Source organism: Nymphalis io, chromosome 6, assembly GCF_905147045.1.
Source record: "Nymphalis io chromosome 6, ilAglIoxx1.1, whole genome shotgun sequence".
Lineage (NCBI taxonomy): Eukaryota > Metazoa > Arthropoda > Insecta > Lepidoptera > Nymphalidae > Nymphalis > Nymphalis io.
In genome coordinates, this window is record NC_065893.1 from 1996583 (window position 1) to 2016990 (window position 20408).

Genomic DNA, 20408 nt, shown 5'->3' on the forward strand with positions numbered 1-20408 from the left:
CAATGCGGGTTGGTAGAATTCACATGTGGCAGAATTTCAGTGAAATTAGACACATGCAGGTTTCCTCACGATGTTTTCCTTCACCGTAAAGCACGAGATGAATTATAATCACAAATTAAGCACATAAGCACTCATAATTATTATAAATACTTTGCGCTGGTGGTAGGGCTTTGTGCAAGTCCACCTAGATAGTTACCGACATTTATCACATATTCCACCGCCATACAGCCATGCATCATATGGTTGATTCTGTGAGAAAAAGAAATGATCATTAGTATTTCTTACAACGCTAATGTCAATAGGCGGTGGTGAGCACATATCCTCGGTTGACACATTTGCCCGTCCACTTACCTTTGATACATAAAAAAGAAGAATATATATACTTAGAATGTAAGTATATAAGGTAAAATAGCACTATAATAAAATTCTATAATAAAATTTCGCAGACCTCCAACCACCTATAAGTAAATTTAAAACTTATGTTAAAAACAAATTAAGGCTAACTATACTGTAACGTATTTGTGTTTATAATTCATCCCGTGCTTGACGGTGAAGGAAAACGTCGTGAGGAAACCTGCATGTGTAAAATTTCATTGAAATTCTGCCACATGTGTATTCTACCAACCCACATTGGAGAAGCGTACTTGAATAAGCTCCAAACCATCACCTCAAAATGGAGAGGAGGCCTTAGCCCAGCAGTGAGACATTAACAGGCTGTTACTAAATACTGTACAGGATTATATAAATGATTGAAAACTTGCGCTAGTATTCGTTGATGTTTATATAGGATACATAAATATAATTATATATGATATCACGTTTATTTATTTAATTGATTAAAAAAAGTAACTGCAGCGTTTCTTTCCGGTTCGTCGCGTAACCACATTCCGAATCAGTTGTAGTTTTATATTAAAATTAAAATTGTAAAATGATGATTCATAATTTCTTGTAATAGCCTACATGAGTAAAGTATATGTTGAGTGTGGTTTTTAACAAAAATAAAATATGAATTATTGTTTCACTAACGACATCGATGATTACTTATGGCAAAACTACATACCATCATCGTCACCGAAGCGATTTGAACGCGTACGTAATGTAACGCACTTGTACGTAACAAGATATATTAATAACATCATTTAAATATATAAATTTAATGGCCCTTACTTAAGTAGGGGTAAAGTAAGTAAAGGTTGCTTAGCGACTCTTAAATTAATCACATATTTTTCTCTTACGATATTAGAAAAAAGAAGACAAAGCATTCTTTAATTAATCACCAACTAAACAACATTTAAGTAAAGCCGTTAATGTATATTGGTTAAGTTTCTCGTTAAATGAACAATTCAATATTTTTGAGAAATTAATCTTTATGCCTAAATATATAAAATGAACTATATTTTATAGCTATCAAGTAGATCTATCAAGTAGATAAAGAGATTAAAAACTGTAATATATATAGTAGTAAGTCACCAATGCCTTATAAATCCACAAAACATTAAATTAAACAATCTAGTAACAAAGAAAATTTATCGAGGATGGGCGTTTAAGTTAATGAGCTGATTATGATTGATATCCTTATATGTCTACATATAAAGCGGGCTTGATCGCTTTTGCTTTAGATAAAAATATGTTTCAATGTCATTGAATGAGATTTCAAATGAAGCGCTTTATGAACATCATTGTAATGGCTTATAAAAGTGGATAAAGCAACATTCAGGAAGTTTAATAAACCTCAGGAGAGTCTTGTACAAATAGTAGATTGCGATTGGCTAATGACGATAATAATGAGTATTGGACATACAAAATGGACATCTTTTGCTTCTTATTACGTTGACACTATTTTCTTTCAAAATTATATATTTAAAGTGATGGGAACCTATGGCGTGTATGTAACTTATTGGTATGTAGTAACTAAATGGTTAGAAGACGAGACTCAACCGATTATTCCGAGTTCAATTCCAAGCAAGCACCACTGAATTTTTATGTACTTAAATTGCATTTATTATAATCTATCTCGTGCTTAGCGGTGAAAGAAAACATCGTAAGGAAACCTGCATGTGGTAGAAAATCTGCCAAGTGTATTCACCAACCCGCAACTGTAGCAGCGTGGTGGAGTAAGTCCTTCAAACCTTCTCCAAACGTTCCTCATTAATTTTAAAATTCAGTTTGACTATCTATTTTTGTATTAAAAAAAGGAAAAGAAAGTACTATTATCGATAATTAAAAAATATTAGTTTCTATCAAGAGTCATCATCTAAGATCACCTAAGTTTGACGAACAACTTTGTAACATTAAAAATTTGACGATGACAAAAAAAGAATGTTAAAGTTTTAACAGTTTTTTTTATAAATATTGCATATAAATTTGATATTTAAACTTCACAATAAGATTTGAAAAGAAGAGAAAAAAAGGTTTTATATGAGATTCTGTCGAAATGAGCCAAGGAAATTACCCATTTACGACTCCCTCGGGCCCTATATTGTCAGTATTTGTTCCATTCTAAGTTGTATTTGGTACATAAGTAGTTTTGTAAGCCCTTTTTTATATACTATATTCATCCGTTCATTTGTGTGTGTGTGTGTTTAGTTAAAAGCCCGATAACTTAGTAGATTTTTTTTTTATAGAATAGGAAGGCGGACGAGCATATGGGCCACCTGATGGTAAGTGGTCACCAACGCTCTTAGACGTTGGCATTGTAAGAAATGTCAACCATCGCTTACATATCCAATGCGCCACCAACCTTGGGAACTAAGATTTTATGTCCCTTGTGCCTGTAATTACACTGGCTCACTCACCCTTCAAACCGGAACACAACAATATAAAGTATTGCTGTTTTGCGGTAGAATATCTGATGAGTGGGTGGTACCTACCCAGACGAGCTTGCACAAAGCCCTACCACCAGTAAGATAGAAAGCGTTAATCTTAACCTTGTGTTTTATTTGAATCAAATGAAACTGTCATGATGTATCCACGAACGACTCTTGAAATAGTGTGGTGTTTCAAGCTATTAACAGCAATATATTAAATAGTATAACTACCTGGTGCCCGTGATTTTGTCTACGTAAAATTCGGTTTTATTACGACATCTAAAAGAATTGTATTTCCGGTAGTGTTCTTTTACTCTCTTAATATCGTCCGCACTCATTTTTGAATAAATGTTTTCAATGTATTGATTTATTAACGAATTTTAAAAATATCTATAAATAATAATAACTTTTTTCACTGTGATCTGAATTCAATTAAGCAATCATTAAAATGAAATCCTAAATGTTGCTCCAAGCTGAGCATAATCTTCCTGTCAAAACAGTAAGATAATACGTTCAGTAATTTCTGAAATTAGCGCGTACATACAGACAGAGAGACATAGACCGCCAAAAAAAATGCATTTTCGTATTCTGTTAGTCTATTATTAAAGCTCACACACGTTTTTCGATAAATTCTATTATTATATATATATATATATTCTATTTTATATATATATATATATATATATATATATATAATATTAAAGCGGCAACAATCACAACATATCGTTTGAATATAACGATTAATATATCTTATCATGATAAACAGCTAATAATAGCCAATATTAAAATGTTATGTCTAATTTCATTGAAATTCTGCCACATGTCTATTCCAACACCCCGCGTTGAATAAGCGTGGTGAAATAAATCACAAACTTTCTTAAAAAAGGAGAGGACGCCTTGGCCTGTCACAGTCTGTTACTTTACTATATAATTATTGTTCCACAATGTGTACATCCAATAACGAATAACTAGACATATATAGAAATGTGATAAATTGAATGAGCGCCATCTACCGCTATCGAGTTGCAACATACGCCATTATACAATTAGAGAACACTTATGTTTGCGCATAAATTGCAGTACTAACGGCCTTACTTATAAATGGTATGTAGTGTGTGATTATTTAAACGATGCTGTGTCTTCTTCTTTCGAATGTCATATCAATAATGACAGAAAGAGCAAAACCAGTGTTTAATTAAACAGCCGCTAAGCAACGCTTATAAATAAGGCTCAATTATATTATTTTCTGTGTCGTTAATAATGCCACCTTGATCAAATCAGATATAAAGACATTGTCATTATCGTTTACTAGGTATAAGAGCTACCACCCACTTAATAGATATTCTATCGCTAAACAGCAATATTATTAACAGTATTGTTGTTTCAATTTAGTCACTGTGAATAGAGAAATGTTTTCAATAACTAGCGACTTTAATGATAAATATTGCTAAGCGACTGCGTCTTGTTAAACATAGATTTATCTCTTTCTATTATTAATGATTTGACATTCGAAAGAAAAAGACGTATGCTACGTCGTAGCATTGTTTAGCTAATTACCCAATAAGCAACATTTACAAGTAAGGCTAAGTAAGATTTACTTATTTAATTTCTTAAATATATAGTTATGGAAAATTATAAAGTTACATAATAGGTGTAATAATTGATACATTTTTTTTTGTTAATGTAAAATGTATTAATTTTATGGAATGGATATGGAAAATAAACGAAACAATTTGTACACATTTCCTGTTTCTTCAATTCAATTTGTATAATATAATAAAATTTGTATATAACATAAATGGATTTTATTAAAATAAAAATTTAGCGAAATTAATAAATAATTATTTTAACATGCCTTAATAATAATACTAATAGCATTCTTCATATAAATACTAAAAGTTTTAAGCGTTCAAAAACCACACAAACTTTAATATCTCAAAAGGTTGACAAAGTAATAAAGTTATGTAAAACGTTATTTTGCCGACAAAGCCTTTGTCATAAAACCGCAATATATAAACCAGCCAACTGAGCCTTTTTAAAACCATCAAACGATAACACAGTGGTATAAATTATAAATTTTTCTCCAAAACATATAGTTTTGCTCGACAATATTACTGCAAAGCGTGGAGACGGTTATTTGGGGACTACGTCTGATTGTAATGCGCATGTGCCCTCCATTTTTAGGGATGGGATATATCGAGTCTTATTTATCGATACAGTAAAACTAGCACAGCTAAAATTAAGTTCAATGAACAAATTAGTTATAAGCTGTTTTATTTTATTTAATAATAAAAATTAGGAAAGAAATAAAACAATAGCATTGAATAGCTATTATAAATGATAGAATATCTAATATTAACCTGGAGGAAGTCGAATTTATCAAAGCGACTGTTATCCATCAGTCTATATCGTTATCTGCTTATCTTAAACTTATAAAATGAATTGAAGATTCCAATATTTTTGACAATTACAATTATTTTTTCACTTTAATTTTATCGTTACATTATATGTGAAAACATCCATAGCTATTCGACATAACCTAACCCATCCCTACTCGTAGCAGTTCGTAGTCCGCGGCTGGAGCTCGCAGGCCGCGCCCGCGTATCAAAAAATCTCCCTCAAGTAATATTATGTTATAATGAGCTTCAAAAATACCTGACTTTAGTGGCTGGTGTTTACAGATAGGTGCGCAGGATTCTAACACATGTGGCAAAAAGGCATAAGGTTCGATACAGCGTGGCACAAACCAGGATAGTTGGTTGATTCTTTCTGCGACGGAATGATAGGGTGAGTCAGTTGGTTTTGTTCCGTACCTTTTGTTTTATTTTTTTATTTTTTCTTTTTAAATATAGAATTTTAAGCCCATATATGCCCAGAACTTGTGAGATCGATTTAATTAATATTCACATATGTTGTTTATGAAATTAAAACCTTAAATTAGGTCTGTATTAATAATTTGTAATTTTCAGACCTGTAAGTGATTATTTCGGTAAGGCACTAAAGTTACGTTGGGTATATATGGGTTAATTATTTTTCAGGAAACTATGTTGTATTAAAAATTGTAAGTTTAAAATGATCTCGCATACTAAAAACGGGAATAAAAACAAATTATTAGCAAGTCCAATATATGCAGGTGTTAGTAATTCTCTAAATCAACTTTTTTCCTGACCTGTTTTTTGACTTCGTTTACGTAGATCGAAATGATCCTAGAGCAATGAAAGCTTCAACAATATGATAATATATTTTGATAACAATAACATGTAAAATTTACATACCTTATAAATTATCCGTGATGGCCTGGCCATGACGAGCTTCGTATCTGATGATTCAGAGTTGAAATAATTCGGCGGTGAAGGAAAACATCGTGAGGAAACCTGCGTTGTTTAAATTCAGTAACATATCTACTAACCCGCATCGGAGTACGCTCCAAGCCTTCTCCTCAAAAAGGAGGTAAGGCCTTCGCCCAGCAGTTGGACATTTTCAGGCTGTACTATGCACTGGTGTGCTTGCATTATATATATATCTTAGTTATTATATATATATATATATATATAAAATTATAAATATTCAATATCAAATATTGCCATTTTTGTATAGTCTGTTAAAATGTACGAGCGGGCAGACAGCAAACAGGTAACACACTGGGTCTCGCGGCTTTCTTGTTATTTGTCATTTTACAATTTTATTATCTGAATAAAAAAAAACCCTTACCTTTATTGTTACAAAGGATCTAAAAATAATTTAATTATAATACTTAACATGCGAACATTTATAAATTTATGAATATATGTTTTCATTTTTCAGATTGCCTGTGATTTAGTCTAAAACAAAAGAAATACGTAAAGAAATATCGTCTCTTTGTTACCGTTTCAAATGTTAGCTTTGTGTAGGTTTATGAAGTTGTTTAATGGATAGTAATATGAGTTCCTGGTTAGGAAACGTTTAACTATTTAACTCAATTTGTCTCGCTGTACGTAAATGACAGAATACTGTTTTACAAGCAATTACGCTTTATTTAAGCCCTGATATAAAAGAGACGATATGACTCAGTAGTTAGAGTGAATCGTACCAAAAGGTTGCGTGTTAAAACCCGGGTGAAAAGGGTTGCGTGTTATATTCATCTCGTGTTGTGTGTTGAAGGAAAACATTTACCAACCCGCATTTGACCAGCGTGATTGAAACATACCCAAACTGTTTTTTTTCATTTAGAAACTGTTACTAACTTAAATAAACATATCGTTTTTAAAATAGTCAATATCAGTTGCCAATTGTTCTTTTTCTTCTGCCTAGCGTTTTGTGAGATCATGCTTACCAAGGATTTATTTAACTAAATTTATATTATACATTTTATGGTCATAATAAGCAACATAATATTAATCCAACAGCTGGGAGTTGTCTTTTTTTTATATAAAATAGGAAGACGGACGAGCATATGGGCCACCTGATGGTAAGTGGTCACCAAACGCCCTTAGACATTGGCATTGTAAGAAATGTCAACCATCGCTTACATAGCCAATGCGCCACCAACCTTGGGAACTAAGATTTTATGTCCCTTGTGCCTGTAATTACACTGGCTCACTCACCCTTCAAACCGGAACACAACAATAATAAGTACTGCTGTTTTGCGGTAGAATATCTGATGTGTGGGTGGTACCTACCCAGACGAGCTTGCACAAAGCTCTACCACCAGTAAGTGTTCTTCTCTGTTAAAGCTTATTCCATATTATTTTTTCTGGTATTGGTAGATTTACATATTCTAGAAAAACATAGGCGAACATCCTGAAGAAGCCTTCATTATCGGGATTTTTTCAATCAGCGCCGTATACTGTGTGAATTAGGCATATAATTTAACGATCACTTACTGCTTGCACGGGTTAGAACAAGAAAGATAAATTAAAATCGATACAATCTATTCTCTGGACTATCTCAACGTCGTTAATCAAAGGAATTACCTTATTTTAAAAACATCTTGTTAAGGCATTCTTTTTTTATTACGCCGGAGTATCTTCGAATGATATCCAGGCCCTGCGGAATGGTTTTGTGGGATTGTTACGTATTGATTCTTGACTCGAATCCACCGCAGGGCATGTTTTTGTCAATAAATGTAGGTTTAAAATTATTTAATAGGAGCACATATATTAATATGTGCTCCTATTTATATTCCCAGGCTGTCTGGGTAGGTAGACTTATCACATATTCTACTTCTAAGCAGAAGTACTTATTATTGTCTGCGTTTTTAGTGTGCGTAAGCGAGCGAGCTTGTGTAACTACAGCCATAAAATATATTAGTTCACAAAATTGGTGGCGCATTGGCGATGTAAGTAGTGGACAATATTTCTAACAGTACTATTGTCTATAACTGTGGTGATTACTTAACCATTTGTTCTCTATTCTACTCAATAAAATAATATTAAAGAAAATATTGCATTAAAAACGTTATAAAGAGTTTTTGTGTCGAAATTGGAAATGAATTATAAATTTACTTAAAACTGTAAACGAAACTGAAAAAAACCAAATCGAAATTTTTAATTTCTTCTAAAAGATAAGAATAAATAACATTAACTAAATGATAAAAAAATTTTAATGCAACTTTATTATTCTCATAACAAAATTAACGGCATAGTACTTGGAATGAGTTCATTAAAACGGATCGTTACATTCATACAATTTACCGCACTGTAAGAAATAATAACCATCCCTACATCGCCCCACTAACCTTGGGAACTAAGGCGTTATATCCCTTGTATTTGTATTTACACTGGCTCACTCACCCTACAAGCTGGAACACAAGAATACTAAGTATTGTTGTATGGCGGTACAAAATACGATGAGAGGTTGTCCTACTCAGATAGGCTTACACCTTTGTGTAATATGCGGTATTACACAAAGGTGTAAGCCTATCTGAGTAAGCCCTACTACAAAAGTAATATTACCGCTATATAATAATTATTATTACGAAACAAGTAACTTAAAAATTCACATTAAAATTTTATATTAAATCATATTACAGTTTCACCATTGGTTGATGGTTCAAATCTAGGAAATTAAATTTTAAACCATTTTCGTCCAACCGCTTAAGCTGAAATTTTGTAAAACATTTTTCGTTTAAGTTATAAACGAATTTTAGCTGACACAGTATTCAATAAAAATAAGTTTTTTCTCGGTTGCTTGTATTCTACTAACAATACTATACTTACAAATAATTTTATTTTAACTTAATTTTTATTATTGAAAAATCCTTGTATATTAAATTGTTATGTAGACTTCAGTTTTATACAATTTATAAACTTAAAAATAATTAATGAACTGAAAAGACTAATATTAGGTATATGGCTTAGTATTAGTGTGGTATAGTAATATTAGTAGCAGCCTGTGAATGTCCCACTGCTGGGCTAAAACCTTATCTCCTTTTTTTTTGGATGAGAAGCTTTGGAGCTTATTCAGCCACGCAAACGTAAGTAATATTGCGTAAGAAATTACATAACAATACAGTACAGTAACAGCTTGTTAATGTCCCACTGCTGGGCTAAGACCTCCTCTCCCTTTTAAGGAGAAGGTTTGAAGCTAATTCCACCACGCTGCTCCAATGCGAGTTGGTAAAATACACATGTGGCAGAATTTCGATGAAATTAGACAAACGTAGATCTCCTCGCGATGTTATCCTGCACCGTCAAGCACGAGATGAATTATAAACACAAATTAAGCACATGAAAATTCACTGGTGCTTGCCCGGGTTTGAACCTACGATCATCTGTTAAGATTAACGCGTTTTAACCACTAGTCCATCTGATATCATATTTATAGTGGTGGTATACATAGACAGTACATTTTTAATTTTTACAATATCATGATCTATTTGTAATTAGAAGTCATAAATAAAAAGCATAGTATAGACCTGTTCAAAGTATCCTTCTATTTTATCGTGTCAGTTAAAATACATAAAAACGGTTCACAAACTACTGGAAGCTTCGATTTTTTCGCCAAATATTTGTACAGAACGCTTTTACTAAACGAAAAAGCGGGCTCGTCTAATGGCGTCCTTCGGAAAGGGAATCTGTCGTTTCTTGTATCTTATTTCAATTACTAAGTAAGAAGTTATATATTTGGTACTATTACAAAACAATTACGTTTGCAAATACGTAAGCTTTCTACGCAAGATTTCGTTTTTATTACGAATTATAATTTATTTTACATAAAATACTTATTTTTTCATACAAAAATGGAACGGAACGGACTGTTGTATTGTTAGCGTAAAAGATTTTTCATAAAATGTTTATTTTGTTTGTAAATAATTATGATATTTTCTGACGCTTTTTCGTTAAAACTCATTACTTATACTTATACTCATTATTTCTAAAACTCATTACTTGCGAATATTTATATAGCATTTATTCGTATATTTTTTAATGTACTGAAAATAATAAATTACAAGCGATTCGCCAAGTTTACTTTTGTCAAGTAGAATTCCTTCATAAATTGCCTTACAATGTGTGTAAAGTGCTATGAAGTTGTGCATTATGATTACAATAGCTGTAGCCGAGTGAACTCTAAGCGTCTATGCGTTTTTACTTGGCACGTTTCCAACTGGCGTTAAACTGATGCCCTGAAGAAGGAGGCCAGTTCAGACGTTACTTAAATTAATTTGCGATATATTCAAATACACATCTATCTTAACTTTCAGTCAATTTAATGTTACATATTATACAAAATTTAACTTGGGCCTTTTCACACTTTTCTTTCGTTTTTTTTCGTATCTTAAATATGCAATTCTATAAATTAAAATCCTCAAATTATTTTAAATTTATCAATAAATAACAGGAGACGTCATATTAAAAAAATATAAATAAGGCATATTATTATAATGTACAAGGTTATACGTAAATATCAAAAGTACTTCGAATTAGTATTCGTTGATTTTCATACAGGATACATAGCATTAATTGTATATGATTATTATGTGAACGATGACAATAATTAACTAGTGAGTTTTTAAATAGGAGATCAGCAAAGCAAAAATTAAGTGTGTCTTATATAGATAATTAATTTATTTCTCAAAGCAAAGGGGCATTGATGGAGTATTATTTTTTATATATTATAAGTACATAAGTAAATATTAATTTTTGCTCATTTCAAGGCGTTAATACGATAAAATATAATTTAAATAAAAAAATCTTTTGGAAGTCGTTATGTCTCTTTGGAATGATGCCACATACTAGTTACAATACAACTGCAAAGCTATGCTAAACTTAACTTACTTAGTATCCCGACGGACATTAATAATCAGATCCATTGTTGCTAGAGTTGGCAATCTAAAAAATTTAAATCGCCTCTGACAATGCCTGTCTGTAATCAGAGATTATTTACTCTTAGATAACATATTTCTTCATATATATTTGTTAAATATAATACTCATTATCAATTTTTGTGTATCTTTACGTCCCAAATTTCCAAAAGTATTTGATAGTTCTTCCGCGAGTTTGGTTAGTTTCTGTTGTGCGCCCTCTATTCGCATAAGTTCAGGGTACATCGGGACCTCTCCTTCTCCACTTTATATTTGTCTTGGCCTGGAGTCAGAGAGTGAGAGCTGTTTCGTAGAGGTGGTCCTGCCTGTGCCTCAGTTACTCTTTTTGCACTTTTCTTGTCATCTTATTTTTTGTTGTTTATTTGATAGAGTATTTAAACGACATGTTGTGTGATGTAAACTGTTTAGTATGGCGGCGCCTAGTCGATGGACTGTCGTTAATATGCTTTGCAATAGGTCCCGTTTTTGGAATTTATAGCTCCTTTAACCTAGTTTTGAGAATGATGTATATAATAAAATATATATTATTTTTGGTTAGGACACGTTTGAATAGTCCCTCCTATATTAACGTATATACACTTAGGCAAGCTCGTACAGAATAAACACATTGTTAGCTTTGCAGGTTCTGTTGATGAACACTTTACAAAGTTTGTTCTTGCAAATATTCCATGGAAATAATTTTACTTTAACCTCAATATGTAAATTAAAGGATGTATCCAATTTTGCTTGTATTATAATTGTTTGATCAACCGTCCACGTAGCTGTTTTACATATTGGATAATTGAAATATTAAAATAAAATTATCAAATCAAAATCAAAAATCAAATCAACAGCCAATCGTTGTCCACTGCTGAACATAGGCCTCTCCCAAGGTGCGCCAAAGCTCCCTGTTCCCTCCCTGGAAGGCGGAGGGCCTTCCGCATCCAGTTGGTGCCCGCCACCTTCTTAAGGTCGTCGGTCCACCTGGCTGGAGGGCGCCCTACGCTGCGCTTGCCGATTCGCGGTCTTCACTCTAGGACTCGTCTGCTCCAATGGCCATCGGTCTTACGACATACGTGACCAGCCCACTGCCACTTCAGCCTGCTAATTTTGCAAGCTATGTCGGTGACTCCGGTTCTTTTCCGGATAATCTCATTTCTGATCTTATCCTTCAAAGATACTCCGAGCATAGCTCGCTCCATAGCACGCTGAGCGACTTTGAATTTGTGGACTAGTCCCGCAGTTAGTGTCCACGTTTCGGCACCGTATGTCATGGCAGGTAAGACGCATTGGTTGAAGACTTTCGTCTTCAAACATTGCGGTATAGATGACTTGAGGACTTGACGAAGGTTGCCAAATGCTGCCCATCCCAAGCGAATTCCTTCTCGAAGTTGTTCCTACCGACTTGTATTATCTGTCCTAGGTAAGTATATTCACTAACAACTACGAGAGGTTTCCCCTCGACGTATATCGGTCCCGGCACGACATGCCTATTGAACATGACCTTGGTCTTGTCCAAGTTTATACCGAGACCGACACCGGGAAGACTCGCCTAGGCTACGCAGCATTTCGGTGAGTTGTTCCAGCAACTCTGCTATGATGACGATATCGTCGGCAAATCGAAGGTGTGAGATGTACTCGCCGATTACGTTGACTCCATACCTAGTCCAATCCAGCGTCTTGAAAACGTCTTCCAACGCGTTGGTGAACAGTTTCGGGGATATTACATCCCCCTGTCTCACCCCTCTGCGCAGTTGGATTGCCATCGTCTTACAGTCCTGGATGTGGACAGTCATTGTAGCGGCGTTGTAGAGACATCTCAGTACCTCGACATATCTCCAATTGATATGACATCTCTGCAATGAGTCGAGCACTGCCCAGGTTTCGATGGAGTTGAAGGCTTCCTCGTAGTCCACAAATGCCATACACAGCGGCTGATTGTACTCTTCGGTCTTCTGCACAATCTGCCGAACAGTATGGATGTGGTCCACGGTGCTGTAGCCTGATCGAAAGCCGGCTTGCTCTGGGGGCTGGAACTCGTCAAGTCGTCTGGCGAGACGGTTCGTGACGACTCTTGAGAACAGCTTATACACGTGACTCAGGAGGGAGATTGGTCTGTAGTTTTTCAAGAGGGTTTTACCTTTCTTGAAAAACAGTACCACCTCACTCCCGCTCCACGTTTCCGGGGTCTTCCCATGTTGGATGAAGGAATTAAAGAGGCTTGCTAGTCTTTCAGGACTGGAGTCCCGCCTGCCTTAAGCAACTCTGTTGTGATTACGTCTCCCGGAGCTTTGTTGTTTTTAAGCTGTTCTAGAGCCGCCCTAATCTCGCCTTGGTCAACGACCGGGAGCTCCTCGGAGTAATGGCGCGGAAGAGATAAATATATAAATAAAATTAACGGGTTTCTTATAGAATTTAAGGAAACATTAAAATCCTTGAATTTTTAATTATTAATCTTAATAAAATAAATTATTACTATGTTTAAGGTCATTTATGTTAGATATTTTGGCTTTATTACTTATTTGTGTCGACAACAAAGTGTTAAAAAAAATCAAAGGGTCAAAAAAGCAAAGCCTTGTTAAAAAAATAAAATAAAAAACTAGTGAATCTGATGGGGAAGTTTCCTAAAACTGCATGTTAGCTACACGAACTTCTTATACTCATATTCACCTGCCATAAGTTTCTAAAAGTAGCTATTGTACTTTTTAGCGTAACATTAATTTAAAAACATTTATTTGTTATTTCTTGTTTATATTGTATTGCTATTTTATTTTATATGTGTGGTGAATTGTTGCTATCATTTATTTCACAGTAAGTTTTTTATAGTACACAGTGTGTGCAAACAGAGGTGCTCTCTCGATTACGATCAAAATTCAAATTTTTAAGTGCCTACCTACGTAAGTTTTTTTTTTAAATAAACAAGTAATTATTTTCCAAAACTTTACATTTATCACTACAGAACAAGGTTGTCGCAATTCGATAATGAGTACGTTTAATAATATTTTGTTCAATATGTTACTACATTATATAGGATATAGTCCAGATGGCTATCCTTGTGACTCAGGCTGCAACAAAACAAATCCACTCCTATTTGCTATGACGTTGAGGGTGCAATATAATGATAAAAAACAACCAACTACTTTGTTGGCTCTAGACTGAATTTGAAAACAGTAGTTACTAGATTAACGAAGGGGCAAAAGTATTTATTACAAATATAGCGAAAAAGGTAGTATGTATGTATTTTGTGTATTTCATTTAACAAAAAATATACACGTAAGGTGAAATTTAATGAATAAATGTAAAATATTTGAATAATATATTGAGCCGAGTTAACTTTAACTCTATAACATCTGACCCGAAAGAAAGCGATTAAAACCAGGGCTAGCACAAATGAGTTTTCATGTATTTAACTTCATGTGTATACTTTATTTTATGTTCAAGGCATTTGGGTGAGATTTTACCATATGTGTATCAACCACCCCGCATTGGAGTAGCGTGGTGGAAAAAGTCCCAAATATTAAGGCGATTTCTTCATTTTTGTTTTTCAATAATAATATCCTGGGATATTATTCACACACGACCATGTGATCCTAAACTAAGCAGAGCTTGTACGATGGAAACCAGACAACTGATATACAACATATACTACTTTTCTATTGTAAATAGATACATATATAGATAATTACACTCAGACTCAGGATAAACAGACATGTTCATGCACACAATTGTCTGTACTGAGTGGGAATCGAACCCACAACCTTCGGCGTGAAAGGCAAGTATCTACCAACCACGCCAACGGATCTTCAGTAAATATAGTACCCCTTTTTGTATTTAGGGAGTATGATGAAATTGTTAATATCTATAATGTATACATACATTGTATATATAGATAATCAACGTTACACGCCTTTTAAATTTTTATTACATCATCCTTTGCGGTTCCTTAAAAAAGCAAGCCTTCAGGGATCGTTTGGCAGGATCCATCGTTTTTACTGCCAAATGTTTTTTATCGGTGTGTGTGAAAACAGCCTGATTTTATATTAACACACACACTTAAAGCTCTTTTTGGCTTTGGATATTTTTAAAGTAGGTCCTAAGTTTAATTTGGATAATTTTTATATCATTTAAGTGTAGTATAAATAATGAGTAACAGGAATTATTTTACTTTTAATTGAGATATAATTTTTAAATGTATTTTCATGCTTCTCTTCATTGTATGCGTAATTAAAGTAATGTCACGTGATCTTTATTATAATCGTTCGTGAGTCAATGAGTCAGTGAATCGTTATGTATTAGTGTAATAAATTATCGAGGTTATATATATAATTCATAGCTATGCCATATTCATGCTATGAAAAAAAGCCGAGATGGCCCTGTGGTAAGAACGCGTGAATCTTAACCGATGATCGTGGGTTCAAACCCGGGCAAGCACCACTGAATTTTCATGTGCTTAATTTGTGATTATAATTCATCTCGTGCTTTACGGTGAAGGAAAACATCGTGAGGAAACCTGCATGTGTCTAATTTCACTGAAGTTCCGCCACATGTGAATTCTACCAACCCGCATTGGAGCAGCGTGGTGGAATAAGCTCCAAACCTTCTCCTCAAAAAGAGGAGAGGAGGCCTTAAGCCCAGCAGTGGGACATTCACAGGCTGTTACGGTTACGGTTACGGTATAGCTATGCAACTCTTTAATGAAAAGTAGAAGCCAAAATATACCATTTCTGAGCGATGGCCTTCCCTCATCTTGTGTTATAGTAAAAAATAAATTAGCACATTAAAATTCAGTAGCGCATGCCCGGGCTTAAGCTGTAGTCTTCGGCTAAGACCCTCGCATTCTAACCAATTGACTATCGGAGCTATGCTATGTATCGTAAATGTTTTAAACTTCAATGACTTTTTCTGGTGATTGGGCTTTATGCAAGCTTGTCTGGGTAGGTACCACCCACTCATCAGATATTCTACCGCAAAACAGCAGTACTTGGTATTGTTGTGTTCCGGTTTGAAGGGTGGGTGAGCCAGTGTAATTACAGGCACAAGGGACATATCATCTTAGTTCCCAAAGTTGGTGGCGCATTGGCTATGTAAGTGATGGTTGACATTTCTTACAATGCCAATGTCTAAGGGCGTTGGTGACCACTTACCATCAGGTGGCCCATATGCTCGTCCGCCTTCCTATTCTATATAAAAAAAAATTATTTTCACAATATCAATATATTGATTAATTCCCAAAAAAGAGAATCATCAAAACGATCATGATCGTAATTGGTAGATGGCGCTGTAGTGAAATCAAGGTATCGAATATACTCCACCGAGCTGCACCAATGTGGGTTGGCGAATACACATGGCAGATTTTCATCCACCATATCCAGATTCTTAACGATGTTTTCCTTTACCGAGCGCGAGAAGAATTATAAAAATAAATGAAGTTCATGAAAATTCAATGGTGCTTGCCCGGGTTTGAACACGGAGACATGGGTAAGATTCACGTCTTCTTACTACTGGGTCATCACGGCTATCTATGTGATTTGGATAACATTATTGCAATTAAATTGAAACTGTATGAAATGACTAAAAATATTTATAAGCAAAACTAATTGGTTTCTATCATGTCGTCAGTTCGTTCATCATTCCACTTATTTTATAAAAAAAATATATGTTTTTGAAATGGTAAGTAATTTTATATTTAACTCATAATCAAGATTATATTTTTAAGTTTTAAATTCATGTTTATTAGCACGCAAATGTTTAGTAAAGGCCTTGAATTAAAATGTCGGAGACGTCTAATTTGAAGGATTATATTCTAGGCTTATATAATTAAATTTTATTCTAAATATATATAATAATAAAACCTTTTTTATTTCATTAACATACATATAAAATTAATAACATAACAATATATTTATTTATAGCTATTCAGTTAAGGTGGCTATGGCTTCCTCCATCAGATGGAATACAATGACACAGAAAATAAATCAGAAAAGGCCCCACTCAATCTTGATCTCTGGTTCGATCTGACCGGTCTGTCCCCGTGGGAGTTAAAGGCTAATCATCTCTTGCGCTACATATTTTTAATTTCTTAGTATATCAAAATGTAATTTTCTGAACGTTGTATTGATACTAGTAGCGCCCTCTATAGGAATCACCAGTGTATCAAGCAAGCCAAGAAGTCTTTATTATAATTTGAATTTATGGATTATGGACTTAGGTCTATCGGAGTTAAAAAAATGTATTTGCTTGTAAAACAGCGTTATAGGTAGGTAGGCATGGGAAAATTGTGAAACAAAGTCACCTACGTATTACAATCGTTATTGTGTAAATCACATGAAATATTATTAAGTTCACATATACATACATATCATGTAATATACATTGAAAACATGATACTACTTTGTTTCAACTCAATTGAACGCTTCAACGATGATATTTTTTTTATTGATATTTTCCACAGTAGTTAGCTTTAATTGGTTTCGGAAAATAAATTAATTTATACATATATTATAGTCGAATTGACTGTCGTTTTGTTGTACTTTTGGTTCATTTCTTTTAATTCATTCTTATTTCTTATTTCATTTCGTACTCGATGGTGAAAGAAAACATCAAAATCCTGCTTAATCATATTGGATGAAAATTTGCCTCGTGTATAATTTTTAACCTGGATTAGAGCAGCGTGGTGTAATAAGCTGTAAATATATTTCTCAAAGAGTGAAGTGGCTTTAAACTAGCCGTATACAGTGACAGTTCTTTCTTACTTTTATTAATCAAGACGGGTCTACGCAAAGCCATAAACACATAATATGACACACCATATCATAGTTATACTCATAAGTATGACTGATAATGTTCTAAAAAGAAATATTAACACTCAAGTCCTTCCTTATAAACCTTGCCTAAAGGTTTAGTTAAACACTGATTTCGTTCTTTCTTTCATTATTGATTTGACATTCGAAAGAAAGAGACAGCATTGTTTTGGTAATCATATTCTAAGCAACGTTTATAAGTAAGGTCGTAAATATATAAAACAGCTTGAATACGTAAGATAAAACTCCGAAGTAAATACAATTGATATTTTTCAATACCTTGCAATATACTGTTCGCATTCCGTATAATACGAAGTACTCAGCTTCCTCACGTAATCTTATTGAAACCTTGCAATGATGAGAAAACGTTTCATGCTACGGTGGGTTCTCGAAATTGATATATAGAAATATATTATTATAAAGTATGTAAAATATTTCTTCATATTTCTAAAATTATAAAAAAAATCTTAAATACAAAAAGGCGTTTTAAAAAATACAATATAAGTAGAAAGAAAACAAAGGATGCTTCTTTTTTTAAAACATTGATATGACGAAGGAGTAGAGAATTGAATTTGAAATCATATGATTTCACTCATAGTAATATTTGAGGCATAACCTTATGTAAACGGTAATAGATTTAAGATTAATTAAAGTGATTTGATGAAAAAGCCGAGATGGCCCAGTGGTAAGAACGCGTGAATCTTAACTGATGATCGTAAGTTCAAGCTCGGGCAAGCACCACTGAATTTTCATGTGCTTTATTTGTGATTATAATTCATCTCGTTCTGTACGGTGAAGGAAAACATCGTGAGAAAACCTGCATGTGTCTAATTTCACTGAAATTCTGCCACATGTGTATTCCACCAACCCGCATTGGAGCAGCGTGGTGGAATAAGCTCCACACCTTCTCTTCAAAAAGAGGAGAGGAGGCCTTTAACCCAGCAGTGGGACATTCACAGGCTGTTATGGTTACGGTAAAGTAATTTCAATTACTTATACATAGTTCGATTTATACTTATGGTAAAACAAAACTTCTACTAACATATTGTACTTTTAAGTTATCCCTAGTAGATAGAAAGACTCAAACTAAAATTACATAATCATTTTATGAAACAACACAACAAAATTTTCAACAAAATATTTTTTTCAAATGGCTGCCGTACAGCATCTTTCAAAATAGATTTCTAAAGCTTTCGGTTCATATTCATGCGCTCTTAGTACTAATGACGTAGCACGTGGACGAGAGAGACTTGTCGCGTGTTCCTTTAGGGTGCATACTAACTAGAGAATCACGATGTCATGTAGCATTCTTGCAAAATGAAAAATTCAAAAAGGTTTCCTTCAAAAAAGTTTTTATATGATTTTGCTGAGTTGCAAATTTTCGACGTTAAATTCGACGCTCATATCTTAGAAATTGTAAATTTTATATCTCGTTTGGTGTTCTATGGTATGTTGAACTGAATTCGATTTTTAAACGTCTAAATTAAGATTGATTTTTTTTGGAGTAAGGAACGACGCATGTATTTAAGTTCTACAATTTTCCGCCTAAGTTCTTGATAGAATAATTAATACACATGTCATATTTTGTATGTTTTTTGCATGGTATATATAATAAAAAAAAATTTAAGGTAAAAGATATAAAGTAGTGCCATGTGAATTTAACTCTCGACGCAAGACAGTAGAAATACTTTTGTTCAAAGATGTCAATTTATTTGCAAAGTTACATAAAAAATATCACGGGCGCATTTGAGAAATATGCATTTTTTATTACAACAGCTGTCTGACGATTTTTATTATTCATAAAATACAGTAGTCAGGTATTCACCTGATATAAGGTCAATATAATGAATGCACCATCGTGGTTATTATTATGATGGTAAGACTTGGTACAAGTCCAGTTGGGTAGGTACCACTAACTTAATATAATACTTAGTATTTAATTGCGATCCAAAATGAGCCAAGGCAAATAAAGGCACAGGCGTTTACGAAGAATGGTAAGGCTATTATTTCATCTTTTATTACCATTCACTTACCATTAAGCCAAGTGACAGTCTGCCAAGCTATTTAAAATAATCACTAAATAAAAATTTGAACTCTTTTTTGCGTCAATGAAATGTCGCCGTCATAATTATACATACTAAAATCAGGCAACGGAGTATCAAATATCTCCTTTTCTGTTGATAAAATACAGACCCGTACCGTTGTAATATTAATTAGAACGAAAATTTAAATTGTCGCTATCTTAATTCAAAAACCAACGCGAATATGAGACGGGAATATCTTTAGCTGGAGAAATGAAAATTATAAATAAGAATATAATTGTTATTTTTATAGTCCAAGTCTTTTCCGATTCTTTTATAAAGCTATATTTGTTCAATAGCATTACAAATATTTGTCTTATTCAAATGATATGTTGTAACTTAGTTAAGCCCGCATCATGATAATAAGCTGCACATATAACACATAAAAGGTAGAAAGCAAAAACATTAGTAAAACTTTTATAAAAAATATTGTATATAA

At 33.4% G+C, this 20408-nt stretch overlaps 1 protein-coding gene across 2 annotated transcripts in view; it reads left to right on the forward strand.

The window, feature by feature from the left end:
- Positions 1–5378: 5378 nt before the first annotated feature.
- LOC126769168 (uncharacterized) overlaps positions 5379–20408 on the forward strand; it is an 84942-nt gene continuing 69912 nt past the window's right edge. For both annotated transcript variants that reach the window (XM_050487794.1, XM_050487796.1), the window contains exon 1: positions 5379–5594. The gene's annotated coding sequence lies outside the window, so the exon portion shown is untranslated. The remainder of the gene's footprint in view (positions 5595–20408) is intronic.